The 24,226-nt window shown below is 40.5% G+C and overlaps 1 protein-coding gene across 1 annotated transcript in view; it reads left to right on the top strand.

Moving 5' to 3' along the window:
* The window catches only part of NPSR1 (neuropeptide S receptor 1), a 148,913-nt gene that overhangs the window by 29,992 nt on the left and 94,695 nt on the right, over nucleotides 1-24,226 (top strand).

Here is a 24,226-nt window from a genome sequence, read left to right as displayed (position 1 = left end):
TGCTGAAGATTCTCTCTCCCTCTCCCTCTGCCCCTCCCTCTGCTCTCTCTCTCTAATAAATAAATAAAACAAAACAAAACAAAAAGGAAAACATAATCAAGGAGAGAGTCCTATTCTATAGGTCAAAGAAGAGAGTGGGCAGGTGGGATTCCTGGAGGGTCCAGCCTAAGACAGGCTTGGACTCCTGAGCTCTAGGAACAAGATGGCTGTGATATGAGTTTAATTTGAATCAAAATGTAGGGAAAACACAAAAAAAATTTTTTTAAGTATTAAACGCTAACAAGAAGCAGCGGTCGATGACCTTCAGAAGGGGCTGTTTGGTGCATTTCAACCTGTGCTGTGTCTCTCAGTTGCAGTAACGGCAATGGGGAGTTCTTGGGAATTTATTCCTGAACCGCAATACAGGAAAAATATGGCACTTCACTTATAAGAAAAACTTCGCCATTCATTGCTGATAGCCTGAAATTCTCCAATCTCTTGAGCTGGGCTACAGTGACCAGGATGAAAACCAAAGGCACTACTGAGAAGTACAGAGATGGTGAGAGAAGCTTGGGTCACAGGTGGTACCTATGGAAGAAAACTCCTTCAATCTTTACTGCAAACAGCAGCCCCACTTTTTATCCCTGTGACCGTAGGAATGAAGGGACTCACCATCATCCCGCAAATGCTGAAAAGCAAAATCCCTGGGTGAGGATGAAATAACTTATTTTCATTATATTTCCTTAACTACGGTGTTGTAACCCACATTCTACAGAGCTGTGTGTTCTTTCAGAGGGCAAGAATTTAGAGGTGGCAAGGATATCAGCTTGGAGTTTAGTGTTGCAAAAAATAATCAACAAGTGAATCACTGAAATTTCACCATCTATTGTTAAAAAGTTGTGTTCTAGTCTAATCCATAGTCTGCCACATTAACCGGGCTTAATTTCTCATGAATGTTCAAGTCTGTTTTTTATTTGCTAATTCTTTCTGGAAAAACTCCAGTGGTCAGATCAGGAGCATTTTAAGTGAAGAATTCTTAGAGAGGAAAGCTTGACCAAGTTGAGAAACTAGAAAATGTAAAATAACAGAAGCTAAAAATACAATCGATGAGTGTAGCAGCAAATTAAACATAGCTGCAGAGAAAATCAATAAACTGGAAGATAGGTCAGAAAATAATAAGATTGAAGCATGAAGAAACAAAAGGATGGAAAACACAGACAGAAAATAACACATGGGCCCAGGGAAAAGGATTCCCAAAAAAAAGATAAAAGAGTAGACAGAAATAATATTTAAAGATATAAAGACCAACAGTTTTTCCAAAATCCTGAAAGACATCAAAATACATACAGATTCATAAAGCACCATAAAGGTTAAGAAAGGAGAAAGAAAAATGTTAAAATTATTAGAACAGGTAGGACAAATAAGCTGGTACATTTAACCTCCAGTATACAGATAATTGCATTTAGTGTACGTGGACTAAGTACTTCAAATAAAATAGCACGATTGTCAGAGTAGGTTTAAGACATACCTACTTCAGTTTGCTTATAAAAGGTATATACCTTAAATATAATGATATAATTTTAAAGGGAAAGTAAAAGGATAGTCAAATAAAAGGATAAAAAATAATGAAACAAGGAAACACAAACCAAAAGACAGCTGATAAAGTTGTATATGTATGTCAGAAATTCAGATATTCACTGTGCTTCTTAAAGCATGGGTGCCCATATCTTTGTCTTAGCATTTGCTTTAGGGGAGAAAAAACTGAAGACAGGAGGATTCTAGCGCTAATAATGTTCTTTTTGTTGTTGATGGTAATTACATGGATGTGTTCCCTTTGTGATAATTCACCAAATTATACGCTTATGATTTGTGTACTTTATGTAGTTTATTTCAATAAAAAAGGTTTATTTACAAAACACAGCACCTCAATATGGAGCAGGAGTTGCCATCTCAAATGCCTTGAGGAACAATTGTGTGAAAGAGCCCAGGGAAGGGACAGGCAAAGATGGACCCTCAGGGCAAGTAGAGAATGCGTGCCCCCCCTACAGGCATTCAAACTCAATTCTTGTTAAGCACTATGCTGATCAAACAAACCACACAGGCATATAGCTGCTGATATGTAAAATCTTAAAATCAAAATTTTAAAAGCTTATGCTATGATAAAAGTCTAGCCCACCCCATATTATGAATCCCACTTGCAATATTGGAAGGGAAGGACACCTGGGTGGCTCAGTTAAGCATCTGCCTTCTGTTCAGGTCATGATCCCAGGGTCCTGGGATCAAGCTCCACCTCTGGCTCCCTACTCAGCTGGGAGTCTGCTTCTCCCTCTGCCTCTGCCCCTCCCCCATTCGTGTGCACGCGCGCGCATGCGCGCGCGCTCTCTCTCAAATAAATAAAATCTTTAAAAAAATATGTGAAAGGACTATTAAGTTTTTTGGGTGCAGTTGGGGAGAGTGAGAGCAAGGGTGGGGAGCTTATCATTTATAATGGTTTAAACAAATTGCATGTTTGTCAAAGTTTTAAAACGCTTTCTCTCGAAAAAAAAAAAAAAGATGTTATGTTATTATAATTTGAAAATTATAGACCATTATATTGAACTATTGAAACCAAAAAAATCGAAATGTTGTATGCCTCAGGAGCAACAATAATGCAAATGAAAATATAAAGGAAATTTCTTGATGATATCAAGCCCAACCCACATAACCTGGTCTACATGATTATCAGATGACCACTAAGATTAAGGAGAAAAGTCAAAAGCACCCCATCCTCATATCTGTTTATCATTAAAATTCTTCCTTCAGAGGAGCATGTATCAGGCTTCTTGATATGAGGAAAAATCACTGACAAGACACTGGCCCTATCAGGGTGATATTAAAACAGAGGCTGCTGGCTTAAACTCAGCATGAATGAGTTGTTCTCACATAAAGATGCTGCTATTATTAGTGTGTCCCTGTGTTGCCAAGACATTTGCATAAATACAGCTATAATTTTATAGGTGTTTTTCTCTTGGCATCATGTCTTAGTCTACTCAGTGCGCCATAGCAAAATACCACAGACTGGGGGGCTTAAACAACACACACTTATATCCTCAGAGCTCTGGAGGCTGGGAGTGTGAGATGGGGTGCCAGCAGGGTCGGCTCCTGGTGAGAGCGCTCTTCCTGCCTTCTCAATATGTCCTCACATGGAGAGAGAGAAAACAAGCTCTCTAGTGTCTCCTAATAAAGCTGCTAATCCTGTCAGATCAGGACCTTATCTTTATGACAAACCACTTCCATAAAGGCCCTGTCTGCACATATAGTCATATTGGGAGTTGGGGCTTTAACATGAATTTTGGTGAGACACAAATATTCAGGTAATAACAGAGGGAAAAAGCTAGGTGCATCAGAGGATTACAAGTGATTCACAACGGGCAGAACATAGCGTGGGGGATTGGAGGTCCTAGATGAAAGAAATGAGGGGTAGACATAAATAGCTTCGGATGCCTTGCTAAGATGTTCAGCAAATCCTTGAGCATATCCCCTGTCATGCTAGCTTGGTTCAAGCCACCACTGCCCTTTATGTGGACTACTGCAACAGTCCCAACATACAAGAATGAGAAAAGAGATACTTAAATTAACCCATGGCCAGGTTTTGCTGGTAACATGGGAACACAATAAAGCAAGGAAGTTAAACTTCTTGTCAAGAGGATGACACAAATGTTGGACCACAGAGACCATGACTAAAGAAAGAAATGAAAGCCAGGAGGTCAGAAAAATAGAGAGAGAGTGGAGAGTCAAGGAATCAGAGGTCGCCACAGAGTGGTAAGGTGGGCTTAGTGATAGCCGCTGAATAAAAGAGCTGGAAAGAAGTGAGTGTGTGTTCAAGAGCCAAGATATTCTCAGGTGAATGTTGCAGAAATGGTATAACTCAGTGTGTCCCTTGTACTGGGGAGTATAGTCACCAGAAAGTCGTTAGTAAACAGGGCCACCATAATGGAAGTTAATTCTATTAAATTCTTACCATGTACCAGGCTCTGTACTAAATGCTTTGTGTAGATTATTTGATTTAATCCTCACAATAGTCCCATGACCTAACTCTGCCATAATCCCCTTTTCACGGACATAAAAATTAAGATTCAAAGAGATTCAGACCTTGCCCTAGGTCATGCAGTAAGGGGTAGACCAGATATTCAAACTCAGGCAGTCTTTCTTCCAATTGTGAGTTTTTAGTCGTCACAGGATGGGCCTCCCCAAGGGGCCTATGCATAGGCGAGTGGTCTGTGGACATACTGCAACATCTCAGGACAAGAGGAGGCTGGTTAGATGGAGCAAAGTTGAGACCCTGGTGCCAATGTATTTAATATATGAGGGGGATTGTTGGAGCAAGAGCATAGGAGTCACTAGAGGTAGGAGAATATAAGAGCTGAATATACACTTCAAACGATTTTGAAAGTGCTTGTGATTCAGTTAAAAACATTCGTAGCTGACCAGCTGGCTGGGTTTCTAGTCTGCATCGTGAACCCCAGCATTGGTACTAGTGACAACTGCCCATGCAGGATGGGACGCCAGGAATCCTCTTGCCCCATCCCAATGCCTTGCACACCTGCTGTTATTGGCTGAAATGTCTGCCACAGCATAACCATTTCTTGGAAGCCTGTTAAAATGAAAATACTCTGAAAACATATCTCACGGTTCACTTTGCTCATTCCTTCCCAGTGTGGAATGAGAGTCTGAGAGCTCGTAGAAGAGAAGGGTCCTGGGGGCCATGGATGACAAAGAGTGGGAAGGAGCCAGTGTTACTCAAGACACATTTCACCTATTTTAGACTTGTCTACTTCAAATCCTTTGGGGAGCCTCAGGATTTACATAAAGGCAAACCAAATGTCATGGTTCCAAAGTTTAGGAAGGGTTAGATCATTTTAATCAACATTCTGAATGGAGATATGGTCTTTTTTTTTTAAGATTTTATTTATTTATTTGACAGAGAGAGAGATAGTGAGAGAGGGAACACGAGCAGGGGGAGTGGGAGAAGGAGAAGCAGGCTTCCCGCTGAGCAGGGAGCCCGATGTGGGGCTCGATCCCAGGACCCTTGGGATCATTACCTGAGCCGAAGGCAGACGCTTAACGACTGAGCCACCCAGGTGCCCTGAGATATCGTCTTTTCAAAATATATTCTATCAGCCACTATATAAAATCCTCTTTCAAGTACATAAAAATTTCCACAAACTCACGTCTTTGGATGAACATTTTGTTTTGCCAGTGTTTTATGTTATTCAGACTTGAGTATGAATCTCAACAATTGTATTTCTTAGCTCTGTGCCTTTGGAAAAGTCAATTTCTCTGAATATCAGTTTCTTAACCCAAAAAGTAGGGATGTTTCTCCGAGTTGTGGAGAGCAGTAAATGAGATAATATCAGTGAAGTGCTTAATACAGTGTGAAGCACATAGTAATTGCTCAATAAACACTAGCTGTTAATGCTACCACTCTGGTTGTTTCGTTCATTGAAATGAAATGAAGGGAATGATTAATTTAAAATCCTTCGAGTCACTTGCTAAAGAGCAAAAGTTCTCCAAAAGGCCTGAAGTTCACTGCAACCCTCAACTGCTCTGCTTTTTTATTCAGAACAGTGTTCTTACCTCAGATGTGATTTGGGTCGCAAGTGTTGCTTTGAAGGATGACCAAATTTTTCATATAAACATATTCTTAAATCATCAGATTCAATTGACATCATCAGTGCCACAAATATTTGGAAAACTAAATTCTGAAACATTTTATCTGGCTTTTTTGAGGGAGAAAAATATGCTCTAACTGTTATTACTGGGTAAGGCAATACTAATGCCCTTCATTAAATAATATTTCCATCATCACTCACCTGTTGAGAATAGCCTCCTACTTATAGACCAGTAGCTTTGAGTTATTCTTTGAGGAACATTTTGATTTCTATTTGGTCTTTTATTTATTTAGTCAGTAAATCAGTTGGAATTAGATTCAGCTGCACATCCATAAAATCCAGATAATGGTGGCCTAAGTTTATAAGGATTTATTTTTACCTTACGTAAATAATTCTTGAGACAGGTAGTCCATATTGTGTTTCCTTATCACTAGGGAACAATGTTCCATCTTCAAAGACTTCCATCCTCAAGATGGAACTTCCATCCTCCATCGTATGGAGGGCTCTTGGTTCAAAACGGCTGCTAGAACTCCTGCCATCATGCACAAATTCTAGTCAATAGGAAGAAGAGGGGAGGAAAGACAAGAGAAGCCCATGCCAGCTATCTGTCCTCCTCTTAACTGACATTCCTAGAACTCCCATCCATTAATTTTTGCTTGTGTTTCATTAGCCATCTCTAACTAAAGAAAAAGCAGGGAATGTTTTTCTTTGTTTTTAACCTGAGTCCATTGGCCAGAAGAAACCCAGAGTTCTTTTCCTAAGGCAGAATGAGAGAATAGAGGTAAGTGGCAGTCTCTGGCATGGCTTGTCTTCCATACTTTAATTTCCATAGAGAACTGAGAAGTTTAGACAACGAATCTCTGTTTGACTAGCTATTCCTCTACTTTGAGAATGCTTCCTCCAGAGGGTCATGCTCTCTTCTGACCTTTTATCTTGGCACACTCTCTGCACACTGCAGTGACCCGTTGGATGATTGTCCCATTAAGCAAATAAACTCCTATTGTTGACGGTTTACATTCCCTACCTCCCCCTCCCCCGCCAAGTTTTGGCTGTTATAGCAATTCTGCAATGAATATTCTCACTATTAAATCTTACGAGCTTTTATTTATTTAGGAGAGTTTATAGAAGTGGGCTTACTGTACTAAAGAAAGACACTTTAGTGGCTTTCAAATGGGCCGATGTCCTTTTCGGTCCCCCAGGACTAAAAGATGATGGGGAATGCCATGAGACAAATGCTCTAGATGCCACCAGCATAGATCCACACTGATCCTTATTTAAAAAGGTTTCTGAAAACAAAAGCTTTGCTGGCTTGCAATAGAGAATCATAACCAGTTCCTTGAGGGCAGGCGTTCTCACTGTTCATCTGTTATACTTATGCACCTATTCAAGTATAATTTGCTTATTTAAAAAGGAGAATTTTCTCCCACCTTAGCCAGTGTATTGGAGAAGAAACCTAATTTATCTGTTTCTTCCATAATGACTATAGCAGCATTTATATATTTGTCAAAACAAAGAACACATCATTTACCAGCATTTGAATGGAACAAGTGTTTTAATTTTGCATCTGTATGTTTATTTTAATTGAAGTATAAGTGACATATATTATCCTATTAGTTGCAGGTGTACATCATAATGATTTGGTATTTTTATACATTACAAAATAGTCCCCACTGTATGTCTAGTTACCAACTGTCATCATACAAAGTTATTACATTATTATTGATTATATTCCTTATGCTATACTTCACATCCCCATGACTTCTTTATTTTATAACTGGAAGTTTGTATCTCTTAATGCCCTTCACCTATTTGGCCAGCCCCCAACTCCTACCCCTTGTGGCAACTGCCAGTTTGCTTCTGGTATTTATGAATCTGTTTCTATTTTGTTTTGTTTGTTTTGTTTTTTAGATTCCACATGTATGTGAAATCATTAAGGTATTTGTCTTTTTGCCTGATTTCATTTCATTTAGGTCCATCCATGTTGTGTGAATGACAAGATTTCTTTATTTTTTTATGGCTGAGTAATAGTCTTATGTGTGTGTGTGCGTGTGTGTGTGTGTGTGTGTATCACATCTTTATCCATTCATCCATCAATGGACACTTGGGTTGGGTTGCTTCCATAATCTGGCTACTGAAAATAAAGCTGTAATAGACATAGGGGTGCACATATTTTCTAATTAGGGTTTTCATATTCTTTGGGTAATACCCAGTACTGGAATTCCTGGATCATATGGTAATTCTATTTGACATTTTTTGAGGAACCTCCATACTGTCTACCACAGTGGCTGCCCCAGTATGCATTTCACCAACAGTGCAAGAGGTTTCCCCTTTCTCCACATCCTCCAACACCTGTTGTTTCTTGTCTTGTTCATTTTAGCCGCACTGACAGGTGTGAGGTGATACCTCACTGTGGTTTTGATTTACATTTCCCTGATGACGAGTGATGTTGAGCATCTTCTTATGTGCCTGTTGGCCATCTGGATGTCTTCTTTGAAAAATGTCTATTTAAGTCCTCTGCTCATTTTCTAATTGAGTTGTTTGTTTTTGATGTTAAGTTGTGTAAGTTCTTCATATATTTTGGATAGTAACTGCTTATCAGATAAATCAGTTGCAAATATCTTATTCCATTCAGTAGTTTATCTTTGTTTTGTTGGTGGTTTCCTTTGCTGTGCAAAAGCTTTTCAGCTTGATATAATCCCATTTTATCTTAGTTCTTGTTGCTTTTGCCTGAGAATACTGGTCCAAAAAAATATTGCTAAAACTGATGTCAGAGCTTCCTGCCTATGTTTTCTTCTAAGAGTTTCATGGTTTAGGTCTTACATTCAAGTTTTTAATCCATTTGAATTTTTTTTTATATGTGGAACAAAATAGTGGACAGTTTCATTCTTTTGTATGTAGCTGTCCAGTTTTCCCAACACCATTCATTGAAGAGACTGCCTTTTCCCCATTGCATATTCTTGCCTCCTTTATCATAGATTAATTGACCATATATACATGGTGTGGGGGTTATTTCTGGGCTCTCTATACTAGTCCATTTGTCTGTGTGTCTGTTTTCATATGTTTTAATTTACTTCTTCTCCACATTTCTGACCCCTTCAAAAAAAACTCTTAACTAATTCTTCTCTATATATTACCATTAGGATTTTTGATTATAGGATTAGTCTTAAGAATGGAAGGAAACCAGAAGATATTGAAGCTGCTATTTTGGCACATTCTGCAATTCTTAGTACTTCCATTCTAACAATTTTCTGGATGAATTTAATGACTGTTTATATTTTATGAGCTAAAGTGCCAATTAAAATGTATTAGTCATTTATCATCTTCAAGACTGACTTGTCTGTTTTATTCAAATGCAGTAAAGAAGAGGAGCTAATGAGAATAACTCCCATTGAGTGTTCAACAAAGGAAAGATAGAAAACATATTTTTTGGCACACATTCAAATAACTTCCTTTTTCTGATAGGGCCAAATCTTCTCATATTAGTAAAGAAAATTAGCTTTATCTCAAAGCACTCCTTGGAGAGCAATTTATTGATGAACTAAGGAATTCTCCACCCTCAAAACTCTCCTGTTAATTATCTGACAACAGAGAAAATTTAGAGTTTTGGCAAGAGAGGTGAGACCAGGAGTGCTGAGTTGTCTAAGGCCATATGTGGAGCTCACTACAACTTTCCTATGCTGATTTCATTCACTCTTTTCCTGGATTTGTGAGTTACATACTTAATTCATTTATTTAATTCTGCTCATTTGTTAACTTTTAAAATTTTTTTCAACTTCATTGAGATAAAATTGGCATATGATATGTGTAAGCTTAAGGTGGACAAAGTAATGATACATTGTATGTATAAATTGCAGAATGATTACCATAAGAAGTTTTGTTAACATTCAGCACCTCATATAGTTACAATTTGTGTGTGTTAAGAACTTTCAAAATATATATATATAGATATATAGATATATAGATATAGATATAGATATCTATATATCTTACTCATTCGTTAATGAACAGTTTGTTTCCATGTCTTGGCTATTATTATATATAATGCTGTCACCAGAGTAGGGTTAAAGATATCTCTTGAAGATAGAGTTCATTTGCTTTGGATATATAGACCCAGGAGTGGAATTACTGGATCATAGAGTAGCTCTATTTTTAATTTTTTGAGGAATCTCTATACTGCTTTCCAGAGTGGCTACACCAATTTGTATTCCCACCAACAGTGCACAGGGATTCTCTTTTCTCCTTACCAACAACTTGTTATCGCTTCTTTTTTTTTTTCTTTTTTTTTTTTTTGATAATAGCCATTTTAACATCTGTGAGGAGTTAGCTCATTGTGGTATGTGTTTCCCTGATTATCAATGATGTCGAGGACCTTTTCATGAACCTTTTGGCCACTTGAATACTTTCTTTGAAAAAACGGCTATTCAGGTCCTATGTCCATCATTTAAGTGGATTATTTCTTTTTGGCTATTGAATTGTATGATATAAATATATCTGGGATTTCTATTTGGACTTGATCCCCAGTGGTCAAGCTCTGCAGATTTCCCCAGTGATCTTTTTTCCCCCCATTAGAGAAACCATAGGCCCCGGAGGGGCTTTACTGGTGGGGCATCGTGCCCACCTGGGGGAGGGGTGATGCAGTCAGGGTACAGCCACTCCTCTTACCCTTCTAATGCAGTCCTTCTCGGTGTCTGTGGTCCAGCAGAGTGCTTCATGATCATGTCTTGTCTATGGACAATTGCTAGTTGGTCTTGTGAGGGGGAAGTCAGGAATGACGTGTGTTGCCCTCTTGATGACCTTACTTGTAATTCTCATTCATAATGAAAACGTTAGAACTATAAATTTTTTTCTGAATTCATAAATGTGTATACGATACAATGTTACTGTTTTTATTTCCAAAAAATTTCAGTTTTGAAGTTTTTATTTCCTCTTTCACATAATAGCCATTTAGTAGTTTTTAGCTTATTTTTATTTTTAATGTCCAGGTGAATTTCTATTTTCTCTAACATTTTGTAAATCATATTGAATGTTATGGCCTTGCAGTCAAAGACTATTTTTGGAAGGATTCCTGCTCTTTGGAATTTATTAAGGGCATCTTTGAGGTCTCACATGCAATCACTTATTTTGAAAAATATTTAATGGACACTAAAACATAGGACATAATAACTAAGGTTGTGGGAATAAGAAAAAGCCACCCAAATGAGAACAAGCAAACAATTGTTTATTCAGAGCTTGCTATAGCAGGTTTTCCGTCACCATCATTTCTGTTGGCAGCGACAGAGGGGTGGGCAGGAGGGTGGGAAAGCTTTATAATATAAAAAAGGGAAGGCTTCAGTTGTGTCCTTATGGGAGGCTATTGGCAAGGGAAGCTGTAGGCAGGCTAACTAGAAGCATGCCATCCTATGTGCTTGGTTAGCAGTGCATATTTGACTTTCTCTGTTTGGTCCTAAGTTGGAAGCAGGGTCAAAAATTAGAGAAGTTGTCAGTTATCAATGAAGTCCCGGCCACTTGGAGTGGATTACTACTGTGGCTATTGTTTGGCCTTCTGGAGTGGTTGCTACAGGTGATAGGTTAGCTTCCTGGGCTGGTTGCTGCAGTTTGTGGGTCAGAGTTCTATTTTTATATATAGCCTGGTCATTGTCCATTTGTATATTCAGTCCCTTTTTTGTGCTTATCTTTTTGAATTTGCCCTTATTAATTACAGTCTTCAAATATTCTCTATTTTCATGTTCATACATGTATTTCATGTATTTTCATGTATTTCACCTATTTGATACATCATGGGTGACTAAAAGAGCTGTTACAAACTTTCATACTTTCTCTCATCTTCTCCTAATATTTTTAAATCAGTATTTATTTTATAAATTTTAACATTTTGTCATTTGGACCCTAAAGGCTCCTGACTAGTGTATCTTTAATATAGGTTTGTGTGCTTAATATTACACACACATAATCCTTTTAGTTTCAGTTATCCACTTGGCTCTAAATTTTATTTATGTGATATTAATATTAGGTTCATCTATTTTATTTTTATTGCATTTATTTGCCAAACACTGGACCAAGCATTTTAATAAAATATTATCTTAAAAATATTTTATGGCCTTTGTCTTCTGCTTTGTATCAATGCTTGCAATAATTATCAACAAGTATTTCTATGTTGGAATGTTTCATGCTCACCAGCAGTTGGCTTCCTCATTCTTGGTCCCTCTATTTGATACAGCTCACAATTTTCTGAAGTACCTTGAGTGATAATTCCTTCTCCTTTCCAGATTGGTACGTGGATAGGAGTCTCAAGCACCTGGCATTTATGAAAAAATCTTTCTCTTGCCTCCACAACAATGACAATATAGATGGGTGTAGAAATCTTGAATTCACAACTCAGATTTCCACTGATGTTACTCCATTGACTCCTGGCAATTTATGCTACAAAGGAGAAGTCTAAAGTCAGCCAGAGTTTTCTTCTTTTATAGGTTATCAAATTTTTGTTTCTAGATTTTTTTTTCTTTGTAGTTTCATACTTTTATCCGTTTATATCTATTTATGGGTCTGTTTGATCAGTTCTGCTCTTTGCCAAGTAAGCTCTTTTGATCTGCAGATTAAAGTGATTTCTTAGCTCATTTTGTCTATGCCTGAATATTTATTATCTTCCATTTATTCTGATCTTTTGTCCAGGAACATTAATTGTCCATATGTCAGTAACCATGGTTTTTCTTTCTCATCATTTAAATATCTTGGTCCTATTCCTTTACATTGGGAAGGATTATTTAAGCTTTTCCTAATCACTGATTTGATTTTGATTCCATTATTAGCAGTGTTACCTCTACTTTTTATCATTTTTAAAGTCTCTTAAAAGTTGCTTTTCCAATGATCAGTTTCAAAATATTTATTTTTATATTACCTAGTGCCTTTCATTTCTGTCAGTTTCTCAGTATTTCTTTTTTTGCAACTTCTCTAATGTCTTATTGGTTCCTCCTTCACCTTTTATGCCATATTGTCAAAGTGTTCCTAAAATGCAAATGATCACAAAACACACTGCTTAAAATTGAAGTGTTTCCTGAACTAAAGTTTTTTTAATGTTAGATTTTTTTCCCTTGACATTTGTGTGCTTTTTTCTACTTACTTAATGCCACAAAATCTCTCTACTATATGACTCACTCATTCCACCAGAAGTTGCCTAATGGGCTAACATCTGAATAAATGCACATGCTTTTCATTTAGATTATTTCTACGGTGGCTACACACTACCATCATTGTTACCTACTCTGAAAAGAAAAGGTCTATGTTTATAAAGAAAATCAGTTTCTCTTAAGCAGAAAAAAAAAAAGGTATTCTCCTATCACTCTGTGAATAATTTAACTAAAAGGAATGAAAGCTTTTTCTTCTTTATTGAAGTTGGATTTCTTTTCGTTCCCTGCCTTCACACCACCATTAGCACACTCTGTGACCTGGGAAAGGCACTTACCCTCACTAAATCTTTGTTTCTCTGTTTCTAAAAATGAAGAGATTAGCTGGTTGAACTTAAGAGGCCAGAGTGATCTGGTTCTAATCGTCCTGTGCTTCTAATCAGGAATTCCCAACTGTAAAAACTGAGGGGAATTTTTACATCTTTAGATAGTTGTTTAATAACTAAACAACTTTTGCTTTAATGAGAGCCAACACCTTTATGAATTAGCTCTGTTGCTTCATAATGCTAGTATGTAGCTTCTGGCCCACACAGAAGGAATATGACCAGTGGAACATAGTTAGAAGGTTGACTCACTCCCCTGTTGCTCGCTGCCTCCCTGGGCTTCCCAGGTCAACATCCTACAATTCCATACATGACTATTATTCATTCCTTCTTTTAGTCATTCAATAAATATTATTAAGCACTGACGCTGATGAGGCGTGGTTCTAGGTACTAAGGGCACAGTGGTGTATTTGGTTACAAGTGAGAGTTCAAACAATAACGCAAGAAAGGGGACAGTTTACCTTTTGTCATGCAAAGTTCGGTGGCAGAATATCCTTGGGCTTGATTTGCTCTAGCAAGTCGGCATTGGCACCAAGGACCCTGTCTCTGATATGGTAGAAGGCATCACCCCCTAAGCTTTGTTCCCTATCTTGGTTATGGGATGCTGTCATAGTCTGCTGGGGCTGCCATAAATACCACAGAGTGGGTGGCTTAAACAACAGAAATTTATTTTCTCACAGTTCTGGAGGCTGGAATTTCAGGAGGAAAGTGTGGGCAAGTTGGTTTCTACCGAGGCCTCTCTCCTTGGCTTGTGGGATGGCTGTCTTCTTCCTTTGTCCTCGCATGGTCTTTCCTCTGTGTGTGAATGTCTGTGTCTGAATATCCTGTTCCTACAAGGATACCAGTCATGTGAATTAGGTCCCACCCATATGACCTCATTTTACCTTAATTACTCTTTAAAAAGCCCTAGGTCAAATGCTGTCCTATTCTGAGGTACAGGGAGTTAGGACTTCAACAAATAAATCTGGGAGGATACAATTCAAACCCATAGCAGATGTCTTCTAATGACTCCTGGGGAACATTGGTCCACAGGCATGGAGAAAGTCTGTGACTTCCAGAAGCCTTCTTAGAAGTACAGGAAGGCACTCTCTCCAGCAGTGTTTGGTAAACCTCTTCATGCACTTCACCAACCTAACTTGAGCTATATGCTCATATTTGAACTAATCGATGTGAAGAAAATATGCAAATACACCGAGGAGCTTAGACTGAAGCCAAATGCCTTCCTCCTAGAGATTCAGTTTTCCCCAGAACACATGGGCTGAGTAGATGGGATGGATACTTGGAGTTAAAAGCTGGGGTTCTTATCGAAAGAAGAAGAAGTAGATGTTGGAGAGGGTAGCCTGCTTACAAATAGTAAGGGGACCGAAAAAAACGGAGTCGCAAACTTCATGAGCTCCTAGTTAACAGAAGGGAAAAGGAAATTTTTCTCAGGGCTCAGGAGTGGGGTAGCTGGGCAGCTTGGATTCCAGAACATGGCAGAGTAGACTCTGCCCAAGAGTTGGGAGCCTTCTGAATATCTTTGAAGATTCAAAACATTTGAACACTGCTAGAGGAAAATAATATTTATAAAATTATAAAGTAAGCTATTCCATTCAATTCAGGAGAACTTACACAGATCAAATAAGCTGCAATCGTGTCTGTCTCCCTGATAATTATGTAGATAGGTGAGTGGTGGTCACTAACCTTCGGGATGTTAACAAATATCGTCCCTTTAACCTTATACCAGCCTTATGAGATAAATATTCTCATTTTCCAGAGAGGATAATGAAGCTCAGAGAGGGTACATGGCCTGTCAAAAATCCTTGAGTGCCTTTTGCACTCCCCAGTGTGAGGGATGCAAGCATGAGGAACCTAGAGTCACAGGTTGTCACTTTCTTCTAAAGAGGCTTGAGAGCCCCCAAGCATCTCTTCAGGGACTCCTTGTGGTCACACGATGAGGAGCCCCTGGAGCAGAGTGATGTAATATAGACAGGTACCACAACTCTGTCCTGTGGAACTGTCCTTGGCTCAGCAATTACTGGCTCCATCCCTGATGAACTCTGCCAAAAACTCAACATTAAGAATTGTTGCTTGTCCCTAATTTTAATCATTAAACAAAGTTAGACGACTTTCCATGACTTTCAATTCCCTTTTCTTTGGCTTACTGTTTCTTGGGCCTTAACAGTGTGGTCATTGTTATACAGACAGAGGCTGGGTGTGATCTCTGATCAACTTCTTCCACAGTGAGCTCATTGTGTCCTCCTGAACACCGAAGGTTTTTGTACAGTTTGGTCATTGAAAACTAGAGGAATCAACACTTGTGTCTAAAATGCATTCTTGGGCGCCTGGGTGGCTCAGTTGGTTAAGCGACTGCCTTCGGCTCAGGTCGTGATCCTGGAGTCCCGGGATCGAGTCCCGCATCGGGCTCCCTGCTCGGCAGGGAGTCTGCTTCCCCCTCTGACCCTCCTCCCTCTCATGCTCTCTGTCTCTCATTCTCTCTCTCTCAAATAAATAAATAAATAAATAAATAAAATAAAATAAAATAAAATAAAATGCATTCTTATACTTTTCAGGCCAATGCAAACCACAGTACTCCAGACCTCTCTATCCAACTGCTTCCGTGACATTCCTTAAAACTGCCCTTCTTCATGCCCAGCTTTCCCTGTCGGTGATGCCAACACGTCTTTGCAGAATCTTAGAGCAAACGTGAAGGCATGCTAGGGTCCTCTCCTTCTCTCATACCACACATGCAATTCCTTGTGAAATCATCTGACTTAAAAAAAAAAAAACAGAAACAAAAGAAAACATTTAATATCCAACCAGTGAGGGAAGAGAGGTTCCCTTTTAATAATCAGATTTACTAAACCAATCATGTTGGGAAAAGGCAGGGTCTTCCACACCCACTGAAATAGTTAACTATAGCTTAACCAGTGATATTAAATCCTCTAAACATGTAATACAATAATATAGTATGTAATAATCCATGTATGGGTATATAGATATGTATATTTTATATAGATATGTATACTTATACATTAGGTATATACATTATGTAATATATATCCATATCTATATGTAACTATATATAATATATAGAGATGATATGTAGTATACAGAGATACACTTTATAATATATACAGATGTATATTATATTGTATATTATATATACAGATATATGTTATATACCTGTATCTGCATATACATATCAATATATCCATATCTGTATGCATATAAATATGCACACAGATATAGATATATAAAGAGACTAACAATCTGAAATTTTTTAATGAAATGATGAAATTAGGTATCTACTACTGGCCAGGAGAGAGACACACTGAATCAGGTCATTAGTGTGGTGTTCTGTCCTTTGAATCAAAGATGTGTCATCAGGCCTCACCATGACTATATAGCTATTCAGTCAACGGAAACTCACTGAGCATCTACTATGCACCAGGATGTGCTAAGTGCCAGAGAAGGAGAGTGAGCAAGCGAGCAGTGTGCTTGGCCCTGTGCAGCAGTAGGCTAGTGTGGATGCAGATATTAAACACACACTGGTCAAGGAGGCTGGGAGGGGGTCTCCAAGACCGGGGCCAGTTCTTGCTCCAATGGGATAATCATGAAGCAACCTTGTGATGACTGCTTCTGTGTCTCGAATGGGCTGTTAGAGGAAATTGACTTTTTTTGGTGGTGGCTGTAGATCAGAAGCCCAATTTCTGGACCTGCTGAACTGAGAACTAATCCACACACTGTGGCAAATTCACCTGAGAAGGCCACCCTCTCAAGCTCCTAGGGACGTGCAGAGTCCTCCTCAGAGACACCTTTCCTCTTGCTACATACGCTCCTTTCGGGAGAAACTTTTTCTTAGGCTTTCTTTCTTTTTTCCACTTACATTTTTCTTATCTCCTCACTTTCCTCCCTCTAAGTCTTCCCCCAAATAAGTTTGTCTTGACCTACCTTGAGTTCGTTTGACCAGATTGCCTGTTGTTAATTCAACGATGCTACTGCCTCTCTCTCGATTTTCTGTTGCATCACAGGGGCGAAGCCTACATTTCCCAGAATCATTTTTGCCATTTGCTCCCAGGTCAGATCCTGCCAGCGAGGAGCACACACGCAGGATATCTGAAATAGAGATACAAAGGAGAGACTGTTACTCACCAGCGGCGAGTCTGACAGAGCATGAATGAGCAGATGGCAAACATGAGATTAACATCAGTGCTTTCTAACCTAATTCTTGGAAATCACCTGATTTCCTAGTGCTTACAAAGATTCCTGAAGTTTGCAGAGACTCCAAGTGAGCTCCTGCAAGACCACCCGTTTTGGTGCTATAGGCGGCTAGGTCATCCGAAGCTGCTATCTAGCCATTCAGGTGCTTTTTGATTTTATGAACTCGAGCCAAAGCTTTCCTGAACCGTCTTACGTCTCCAGTTCCTTGTATCCAAAACCCTTCCTACTTGGGATTCCTAGAAAGGCTATTTTCTGACTGAACCTGACAAATACGATAGGTTTGCGGGGGAAGGACGATTCCCACTTCTGTTGGTGCTCTCTGCAAGAGCCTGAGACTATACAACAACCTCCCTTCGGGGAGAGGAGAGAAAGCAGAGAAAGGAAGGAAAGAAATCCACTGTTTGTGAATTACCTATTTCTAGACTCTATTATTAGTGACTAAAGAGCCCTCTGTACTTTCTATACTGGAGTCTCAAAGGCCATGAATAATCAGAACTTGAAAAGAAATCCCTCAGCCAATAAGAGAAAGAGCTTTCTGCTTAGCCTGATACTAGATAATTGAGAAGCTCTCCTTGGTCTGTGGCCTGATTCATTTGGTAAGTACTAATTTGGTACCTACTGCGCACAAGGCCCACAGCTAGACCTGGCGGAGAAGAGTGGCATTAGTAGGAAATAGTCTTTTCACTGGGGCACTTCTGTGTAGCAGGGAGAAGTCAAAGTTATTAACTGAAATGACACCAGACAGAGAGAAATGTCATGAAAAAAATTACATAAAAGCAAGAGCTAAGAGGTTTTCAAAGAAGCTGAAATTATATTCTCATAAGAGAAATCAGAAAGGCCTTTCTGGAAGAGATGGATCTTAAATGATGGTTAGGTTTCCCAAAGAGATAAGCCGGGAGCTGTGCTGGCCTAGAAAACAGGATGGCAAGAGGTATGTGGTGTTCTGAGAAGATGGCTAATGGGCTTGCTTGGCTGGAAAACAGGGACTCCATACAGAAAGGAAGAGGGTTATCAATATAAACATGAGAAACCCCTTATAGTGTCCAAGGCTAGGGGTTTTCAGTCATCCTGCAGGTAGGAATCAAGTCCAAGAGCCCGGTTAAAAAAATAAAAAACCCAAAACACTAATATCCAGGCCCCACACCAAAGATTCCGATCCAACTGATCTGGAGCCAAAGTGCGACATTAGTATTTTTTCAAAGTTCCCCAGATGATTTTAATATGCGGCCAGGGTTGAGAAATACTTAAGACAATGCTCTTGAAAGGCCTACCACAGAGCCTGCTCAAGCAATTTTAGCTTTTGTTCTCTGCTGTCATTGTTCAGGAGATCTAAGACCTGCACCCAGATTTGTTGGAGGAGCATGGTTTTCGTTGCCCCACAGCTGCCTGAAAGGGTGGATAAGACCACAGAGCACATTTCTCAGCACAGGCTGCACGTCTCAGTCGACAGAGACTTTGCAGAAATACCGATGCCCTGGCCTACTCTGAGCAGTCAAATCAGCATCTCTCGGGTGGAACCCAGGTAACAGTATTTTCCTCGTTAATTATTCCACAAACATCTGCCACATGATCTGATCTCTATTTCCCCATTAAAATTGATTGGTATGCTATTTCAGTTTTCACAATATGCCTTGTATTACAGCTGCTTGTTTATATTATCTCTCCCGCTGTATTGTGAACCACTGGAGATCAAGGATTATGTTTTGTTTCATTTTGCTTTTATACGATCTCTTTTCCTTTGTACTCAGCACCCAGCAGAGTTCTAACATATGGTATATATTTAAGTACTATTAATTTAACTAATTGTCTGAAGCCACAGATACCCATCTGAAACTCCCTGACTTCTCCCTTCTACTTTCCCCTTCGCATTACTTGCCGTGTTTTCTTTTGTTGTTGTTTTGCTTTATGTCCTTTCTTCACACTGTAGCCGGAGTGGTGATCTTTTCAACATTCAAACCCGTTACCAAAGCTGTCTGGTGGGTGTAATAGTATACACAGAGTGATATAATTAACACGCATGTCGGTTATAATGTCCGATCTATTTTTGTGTGTACTAGAAGGCCTCCACCATTTATAAAGGTCCCCAGTGACTTGAAAGCACACCCAAAAGGAAGAACCACTGCTTAGGGGTGGGTTGGGACTGGGAGCCAGAGGGTGAGAAATCAGGGCACTGAGGCATCACCGAAGGCTTTGAGCAGAGGAGCAACTTAAACAGAAATGTGTTTAAGCGTCAAAGCCAAAATACAGCGTGTGGATAGAAGAAGGAGACTTAATTACTTCTGAGAGAGTCCTTTATTCATTTCTCAAAGGACTATATAATCATCTCAGTTCTGTTTCCAGTTTCCTTCCTTCCATAATTATTTTTTTCTCCGTTCACTTGCCCTGATAGCCTTATACTCATTTGAGTATCTGTCAAAGGGTCACATTTCAGTATATTAATTCTCTTGCTGAATGTTACAGCTTGAATTCCCATCTGCTAGTTTTATTAAAATCTAAATGGGGGAAAAAATAACCCTCTACATTATCTAGGAGATCCATGTGAGCAGCCTGGCCCCATTAGCTGTTGTCTGCGATGGAGATGGATTGCAAGGAGGCGTGATTTTAAGGACACAGCTCTCTGATGGTTGTTACAAAGCACAGACTGGGCAGAGAGGAAGCCTCCTTGATCGGTAGTTACATCGCTGGTCCCCCAAACAAACAGAATTTCAATTGTCGGACCCATCTTGGTGGAACAATAGACGACCACTATGAATTTAATAATCTATGACATAGAACTCCATTTTTTTTTTTCTGAATGAATTCACATCTTTTAAAAGTTAGCACATTTGTGGTTTTTGCTAGCATAGTCCTGTGATGTGGGGGCCAAATGCCCAAAAATCTTTGAGAGAGAAAATAAAGCAATCAGGCTATAATGTCAGATGGAGCTGCCTCTCGGATTCCTCCTTTGTAGCCCATCCTTACCCCATCTCCAAATGACAACTTCTAGAAGAAAAAACGTATATTAAAACAATTAATGATTCAGCTCAGAGGCTGGCATGTTGATGCTGGCTGGCCGCTGGGAGATTAGCAAGAACTGTTAGGCAGGTTCCCAGGTTCCTCCTCACATGGCCTGTCCAAAGCTTTACTGAAGGGGGGCAGTGGGTTCCAGGAGCACCTGGTAGAAGCTGCTAGGATTCATATGGCCTGGGCTGAGAAGTTATGAAATATCACTTCTGCCATGTCCCACTGGTCAAGCATGAGTCACAGCCCAGGCAGGATCCAAGAGGAGGGGACCACACAAGGTGTGCATAAGATGAAACATGGCTCTGGGCCTAGGAGGTGGGGCATCTTTGAGATGGCTGGAATTAGGCAATGTGCTGGTATTTGGCTAAGAATCTCTCTGTAAAAGCCAAATAGATACACGGGTCCAGAATAAGATAACCCTCTGGTGCCTTTCAGAAGTAACCATAAAAATTGCCCCATAAGACCTCTGTACATTAGAGCACCCACCAAACTCTCTTAGAGTTCCCAAAGATGATAGGAAGATGAACTTAGAGGTAGATGCCCACTTAGCAGAGCTGGGATGTGATCTCCAAGGCTGACCAAATGGAGGTCCACAGGGTTCCCCACCCAAGACCCAGTTAGTTGTTCTTGACCAGCCTTGGGAGAGAAACAGAGCTGGGGTCAGGCCTAAATGGGTAGTGGGCTACCCAGTGACTTTAGCTATGCATCAGGGAATGCCACAGAGACCCAGAGCCAAATGAATGAAGATGAGCTATTATTCTGAAGGACATAAGACCGCACGCATGTGCATAAGAAACTGTACTCAGACCACAAGCCTCCCATCTCAAGCAAGCAGCAGTGATCTCTGAAATGAAGCTCCAGGCTGGTACAATTCACAGTGGAGATGTGTGCTTTGATTAACACAAATGGCAAGTCCCATTGTGCTCCTTCTATCTGGAGGAATATTAACTGAGGACACCTGATGTGAGAGAGCGAGAGGAGTCTGGCTGCCACGGCAGGTTGTGGCAGGTCCCCCTCTGCTTGGTCAATGCTTCAGAATAGAGCAGAGATATAATGGCCTCGTAATTTGGGCTGCTAGAAAGGCAGCAAAGAAAGAAGACCCAACTCAATAAAATCAAGAAACTCAAACATTTAAAGGCAATCCTGTCCCAGGCTAGCATTGCTCTTGGATTAAGCAAATGGGAATATGGTTCCAGAAAGTCCTTCTCCCAAAGAAATCCTCTTTTTGACAGCCAATCAGGCCCAAGTGGATTATATAGGCTTCCATATACTGAAGCATTTAAGAGAGTCAGAAAACCCTCCTATCATTGGAGCCTCTACCAAGGAATTGTCAGTCAGCCTTACAGAACATTCTTTGTGGCCCTATCTTAAACTTTGGCAGAAGTTATGTCATATGTCCACTATATTCCTTTTCCAATCTGTCCTTTCTGGATGGGGTCACGTAATTTGCTCAAGCCAATGAAGTGTGAATGGAAGTGTTTATGTCACTTCCAGGCTGGAGCCATGCATGAAGCCCTAGATTACCCTGTCTGCCTCTCCATTTTCAGTAATGAGCGTGGAGGCCACGTGTTGAGACGTCGGGTTCTTTCGATCAGAGTAGCCTGAACCTCTGAATCTCTGCGCTACGGCAGACAGCATAGGCCTCAACTATTCCGTCCGTCCAGAGACGTGGCGGGCCCACCTTTCAGCCTCTCTGCAGGTGGGGCTCAGCACCTGGGCGGGAAAATTCCACATTTAGCTTGGAGGGATGTGAGTGGAAGAAGCTCTAGGAGGTACCACCATGAGAAGAGAGTTGAGTGAAGCCACAGTCAGAATGAGGGGGACATCGGTTAAATCCAAAAAGGAAGCATAGAAAACCCGGAAAAAGCGGTGACAGTGTGGGTGGCCTCCTGCTTTCTAGTAGGAAATCTTCCAAGATATTTACTTCTCTTTAAAAGCAGCTTAGGTGAGGGGGAGATGGAAGAGAGGATGAAAAGCCTGAGGATTTGAGTAGTTGAGAAGGCAAAGGATCCAAATGTGAGCCCTGGGAACCCCAGAGACAGTCTCTGGGGAGGTACCATTTGGTTCAGAACTTCTACTTTTGCTCTGCACTGGCCATGCCCCAAAGTAAGGCATACCCTCAAAAGCCCAGCAGGGCTCTTAGGGTCTCACCGTAGGAAGAGACTACTTTCACACCCTGGCAATGCAGAGTGTATAATGTAATCTGAGGAGCCCATTAGACAAAAAATGACACAGTCCTCCTTTGAATCCAGGTTTGTCTGGCCTCCAAGCCTCCCAGACCTGCTGGCCAGGCGAGGTGTCCAGGGTCAGCAGGGAGCAGAAAGAGGTGGAAGATGGAGTTTGCTCTGTGAGTATATCCAGAGCCCATGGCATGTGATAAGGATGCTAGGGGAGAATGAGCACTCAATACCCAGTAACTGCATGGGGGGGTGTGTTATGCAATGTGTGGAAAATGGACCATCACATGGCTGGTCATCAGAGGGCTGGAGTGAGGGTAAATGCTCTCAGAGCACATGTGCTGGGCATGCAAACACCACCCTGCCCCAGGCCTGCCTCTCTCAGGGGAGAGAGGGCAGGGAGGCTTTTTCCTCTCCTTTCATTTCCACGCTGATGCTTGGCATAATTTGCTGCAAATCTGTTTCCTCTCTCATGACTTAGTGAGGAGAATGGAGTCAGATGGTTAGCATGCTAGATTGTTCAGAGCTATGCTGAAGCAGCAGGTGACCTAGAAAAGATTGGTCCTAGGAAAAAAAGGATAACGCTCTGTCCCTGGATAATGATGACATTCCGTCTCTATGTGCTGCTAAAAGTTTCCGAAATATTATGAGAAACAAGAAAGGGATTTTTCATACAGCTATTACCTTACTACATAAATATCTATTTCATACCTGATTCTTTAATGAGGATTTAAAATGTATTCTCATACTGCTGTCAGAGTATGTTCCTAAATCACAGATTGTTTCCAATATCTTTTGCCAAAAATCGAGATGGACTTGCAGTTCAGGATTGTGCCTGTCTCACTGCCCTCCCCGCAATCTGTCCCCTCTTCTTACTTCAAAAATTTGGGGAAAAGTGAAAAATTCCCAGCACTGTTAAAACCACCCATGACAGACAACCTAATGTCAGAGCTAGAGAGGAACTGATACTACTGATAAGGCAGATGGGGTTGCACGGAGAAGCATGGAGCCAAGGAGCCCCGGAGGCCATACCTAGAATTGTTTAGCAAAACCAGACTGACAACAAATGCAAGACAGAGGGACGATCTGTGGCCTGATGTGACCCACTGGACAAGGAGGAGCTCGTCCTTAGACATGGCCAGGCTGTGAGACAAGCACAATGGATTCATTATGCCATTAACTACTTTCTGGAAAGAATTCTTAAGTCCCCAGGGGGAAAATGGGCAGGATGTAGGAGCAGACTCAGGATATAGGGTAATGGGTAGTCCTACCAGTGGGACTGGGCGTGTGAGTTGAGGGAAGTCCTCTGGTGACAGTGCCACGTTGGGAGTTGTGTGTGGGTGTGTGTGTGTGCATATGTGTGTGTATACATGTGTATATATGTGACATCTGTGGGGGGGATGGGGGGGGGCGTGGGGGGGGTAGTGTGTGTACACCTGACTAATTAAGAGTCCCAAAGAACCAGGCAATTGAAGAAGAGGGAGGACTTCCCTTAGAGAAACAGCCATCAGAAACTTGGAATTGGCCTGGAGCTAGGCACACTGACCTGGCCTCCCAGTGCATTTTGGGAAGGGGTATTATTTGTTCACCATATGCCAAACAAAGCAGGAGCAAGAGTAATTCATTCGCCACATCTGCTTCGAATCACCTAATCTGGTGTTTTCCTGAAAAAAACAACAAAGCCATCAAATAATTTATAACTACAGAAG

This window comes from Mirounga angustirostris, unplaced genomic scaffold, assembly GCF_029215605.1.
Source record: "Mirounga angustirostris isolate CCGP_5_RB_7025 unplaced genomic scaffold, mMirAng1.0.hap1 SCAF_12, whole genome shotgun sequence".
Lineage (NCBI taxonomy): Eukaryota > Metazoa > Chordata > Mammalia > Carnivora > Phocidae > Mirounga > Mirounga angustirostris.
This window is presented reverse-complemented; position numbering and strand designations above follow the sequence as displayed.